General features: G+C 36.5%; 1 pseudogene; it reads right to left on the reverse strand.

Moving 5' to 3' along the window:
- Positions 1-3,046: 3,046 nt before the first annotated feature.
- On the reverse strand, positions 3,047-3,144 carry LOC121205325 (uncharacterized; annotated as a pseudogene).
- Between the last annotated feature and the right edge of the window lie 1,555 nt (positions 3,145-4,699).

The following is a 4,699-nucleotide window of genomic DNA, read 5'->3' on the forward strand; positions in this document are numbered from 1 at the left end:
ATTACTTCCAGATTCTTTAGGGCCCTCATCCGATTTTGCCTTTTTCTTTGTGTTCCTTGCTACAGTGTTACGTGACAGAGTAGCAGTAGCCTTCACTTTGCCACGACCTCTCTTGAGAATTGAAGTAATGTCCATGTCTTGAGGATGAGAATGTGATGAATATCCTGCACCATCAACAATAGAATTTGCCTGATCTGAAGTTATAATTTTCCAATTTCTTGGGCAAAGACTAAAAATACAATAAAAGTACAATGGAGACTCTCTTATATGCCCAATAAGATGTGCGCTAGTTCACTGTCTGAGTTATTGGCCAAATCTTAAAGGCAGACAACACAGAAGGATCAATTGCTCGAGTGGTGGAAAAGGTTGGACTGTAACCATTTGGATTTAGATTTTTCCAACAATGTTGAAATATGTTCCTGACTGAAACCAATCCCACCCAATCAAGTATGTGACCCTTCCTCAATCTTTGGTATTACCTTTCAACAACTTAAGTATCCTCTAACTGGCACTTGGTACAAATTTTTTCCAAAGGAAGGGACTATTACGTCAGGAAACCAAAACCATAACTTAGTTTAGGGACTATTGGGTCGGGAAACCAAAACCATAACTTAGTTTACTGACCACCCTTATCAATTTATCCTTTCTTAGATGAAGATTTGAGATCTTGTCCTAAATGAGGGGTTCGTATCCTTGTTGTACACTAAAATGAGCATTGCCAATAGAATTTCCATTTCTCTGTATTTTGAATTGATAAAATCTTTAGAAAACACCAGTAGTGGACGCTTGCGGTGTATACAACAATCAATGTAAAATGCCACCGATAATTGTCTCGGTGCAATGTCCTAACCACTGAGTACGACGTAGAAGAAAGGATTAAGTGACAGGTGGAAGGCAACTTCAAGTAAAATGAGTGGTAAGATTGATTTGTCATAATTCGATGTAGCAGATTAAACTAGTTTTAACATTTAAGGAGCTTGACTACAACCATTTTTTTGTGATGTTTTAGTTAAGTTTTCTTAGTTTTATATATATTCAATAAAATGTACAAATTGAGTCTTTTATTGATATTAGGGTTCGAATGAGGCCTAAGGGTGAGCTAACACACTTTGTAAGTGTGTAGGAAACCATTAGAAGGTGTACTAAATGGATATTCGATGTTGCAACGTAAGGAGCATAATGGAGAAAACTCAAGACTGCCTTTAATGTCGTGACATAGCCTAAGGGTGTTGCGACATACCCTTTAGCCTGGTGTGTTGCAACATTGTCTGTGTGATAGTTATTAAACACAAAGCAGGGTAGTTTCGATTTGCACCATCAAACTTAAAGCTCGGGAATGTCAACTAACCTAGGGTTAAGGACGATGACCACCTAAAGGCTATAAATAGGCTCATTTGTCACTTGTTATGGGCAGGATTCCTTTAGCCTAGATTTTTTTGTGTAAAATTTAGTTTATTATTTTCTTTCATTCTTTGGTTTTAGATTTATTTCAGTTGTTCTTATTGATTTCAAGAGATCTGAATTGTGGAAGCATTCTAAATTTTTTGATTTGCGTTTAATCTCAATATAATCAGGCTCTTTCATTTACTCTATCTTGTCGATTTAGTTAGCTTGCTTTCTCTTTACATCGGTTCTATATTGTCTATCAAAGCCATGAGGAACTAGTCCCTTTTTAGGGGATTAGTGAGTGGAGGTATGATCTATTAACTATATTGTAAGGTTACTCAACAGACCAACTATTTTGGAAAGCAAGAACGTGAAACAAACCCTAGGCTTGACAACCCCAAAAGTCATAAAGGTGGGAATTGGCCCAAAATATCCATGAACACCTTCACCCCAAGCTAGTCTCGATTGTGATGTCAGAAGATAAGTAGTTCTTGTTGACATGTTATGTTAGTAGAAGATCGAAAGATCCTGTTAGGGTAGTGACTAGTTGATTGACGCAGAACCCGAAACGACAGTTGAATGAGATTACCAAAACGAGCTAATCACCCATAATCATTATTTGATTTATTATCCCTTTCTTATCTCTTAAAGTCTATTTCTTTTATGTTATTTTGTCTTTATTATTATAAACTCCATTAAATTCCTTTATTTTATATTTTTGTACTATAATTTAAAAGTACTAATTATATATTTTAGTGTTTAGGTTAGAATTGATTTGGCACTCGCCTCCTTTAGGTACAATACTTGGAGTATTCACCTACTTCATTCTAAAACTATATTACAACTCAACCTGTATGCTTGAAAAACTGCCTTGTCATTCTATATTTTATTGAAGTATTCACACTCAAGACGTTAGCACGTTTGGAGGCGGTCAAGTTGTTGGCACCATTGCCGGAGACGCAACGTCTCTAGTTTAATTTTATTTTTTGTAGGTAAAAGAATAATGAAGAAATTTTTAAGTTCTAGATATGATTTTTTTAATTATTATTACTAATCTTTTTTTTCTGTGTTTAGTGTATTACTCGTAGTAGGGGTACACCTATTGTAGAAGTCACAGATCCAGAGAGAATAATCTGAAGAAATCACCGATAGCAACTTCAACAGTAGCAATAGATGCAAGATCCACCACTACTGCTGTAGGTAATGCAGCACGTGAAAATCTATTGTTCGGTAACGCTGACGATAACGCCTAAGAAACCCATTAGCACCACAGCTACCCGTAAATATACACATGGCTCGGAATGAAAGAACCCTAAGAGGTTATGCCTTACCAAGTCTGGACATGGTTTAAGAAAATATAACAAGGCTAGTAATTTCAGCTAATAATTTTGAGATCAAATCAAAGATTCAAATGATCCAGAATAATGTACAGTTTAGAGGCATAATGATAGAGGATCCTGACCAGCATTTAAAATGGTTCCTCTAACTTTGTGATACTTTGAAGTTTAACGGGGTCACTGATTATGCTATTCATCTTCGGCTGTCCACCTTTTCTTTGCCTTTTCATGGTTAGACTCACAGGCACAAGGGTCTATCAGGATTTGGGACGAACTCGCTAGAAAGTTCTTACAGAAGTTCTTTTCAATTAGAAAAATAGTACAACTAAGAAGGGAGATTTTGACAGATGGAGGGAGAAAGTTTCTATGAGGCATGGGAATGTTTCAAAATGTTGATTAAAAAATTTTCGCACCACGAATTTCCTGAGTGGATGCGACTAAAGGTATTTTGTAACAGGTTGGATGTGAACGCACAATCTGGATTAGACGGAGCAACAGGAGGAGCCCTTGTGAACAAAACGTATGAAGACAACTACGAAATCATTGAGAACATGGAAATAAACTCTTGTCAGTGGCCTATCGAACGATTTACATATGGCCAAAAACCTGCTACGGTTAATGCTATCCAGGAGATGACAAGTATCAATAGTTAGTGGATAGACTCAATTGTATCGATTTTGCTTCTACACCGTCTATGCATGAGGGAGACAAACAACTCTATGCCAAGGATATAAATTATATAGGGAATAGGGGTGGAAATCCTTATTCAAATACTTATAATCCTGGTTGGAGAGATAACCCGAATCTGAGGTAGGGAGGGAATCAATGAGCAGGTGTTAGTTCAAATCAAGTTAAAAAATACTAATTATTAACCTCCTTAATTGCAGAAATCCTAGGATAGGGTGAACCCAAGTGAGCATACTATATGTGGTAAACATTTGGATAGAATTGAGGGAGAAATGCAGTCAATGAGAATCAATGTCAAGTAGGTACAGTCCGAGTGCACCAACTCAATAAGAACATTGACGAAGCTCGAGGACCAACTGAGCCAATTGATGAGCATGATGGGTGACATAAAAGGACAAATTGGCACAAGTATTCCTAGCAATAAGAAGGCAATCCACGGAGGGTAAGTAAGGAGCACGTGAAGGTGATAGCACTTCAATCGAGCAAATTACTGATTAGCCCTGAAAACCCTACTCTAGAGGCAATTATGGAGACTATTGATGACCCTCAAGAAGAATCCCTAGAAGCTGAAGATGAACCGAAGCTAGAAGAGGTAATGACCTCGATAGTTGAATCAGAAAGGGAAACACCTCAAGATGTCGAAATCACAAAGATCCCATTCCCTTCGAGACTTGAAGAAAAAATAATTAGGATAAGGATGAATTTCTATGTTTCCTGAACTTGTTTAAAACATTAAATGTTAACCTACCCTTAATTTAGTTAATTGAAAAGGTTCCCCAGTATGTTAAGTTTTTAAAGAAGATAATGGCCAGGTGCAAGAAAATTAAGGTAGGCGAGCAAGTTAACTTAAGTACTTCTTGTAGTGTGATTATTTTGAGAGAGGTACCTCGAAAATTGAAAGAATCGAGGAGATTCACTATTCCTATAGAGATAGGGAGCATTAATTTTAATTGAGCTTTATGTGATTTAGGAGCTAGTATTAATTTAATACCTCTATCAATTTTTGAAAAACTTGGGTTGAGAGATTTTAAAACTACTAAAATTACGTTACAGTTGCCTGATAGGTCTTCATTACGAGTATTGGAAAATGTGTTAGTCAAGGTGCAATGTTTCATTATCCCTTCAGATTTTGTGGTGCTTGATTTCGAAGAAGATCATGAGATATCAATGTTATTAGGAAGACCATTTTTGGCTACTTTTAGGTCTACCATTAATTTAGAAAGGAACGAATTGACCATGAATATCAATGGTGAGACAGAAGTATTTAAATTCGACCATCAATCAAGTGA

The sequence above is a fragment of the Gossypium hirsutum genome, chromosome A08 (assembly GCF_007990345.1).
Source record: "Gossypium hirsutum isolate 1008001.06 chromosome A08, Gossypium_hirsutum_v2.1, whole genome shotgun sequence".
Classification (NCBI taxonomy): Eukaryota; Viridiplantae; Streptophyta; class Magnoliopsida; order Malvales; family Malvaceae; genus Gossypium; species Gossypium hirsutum.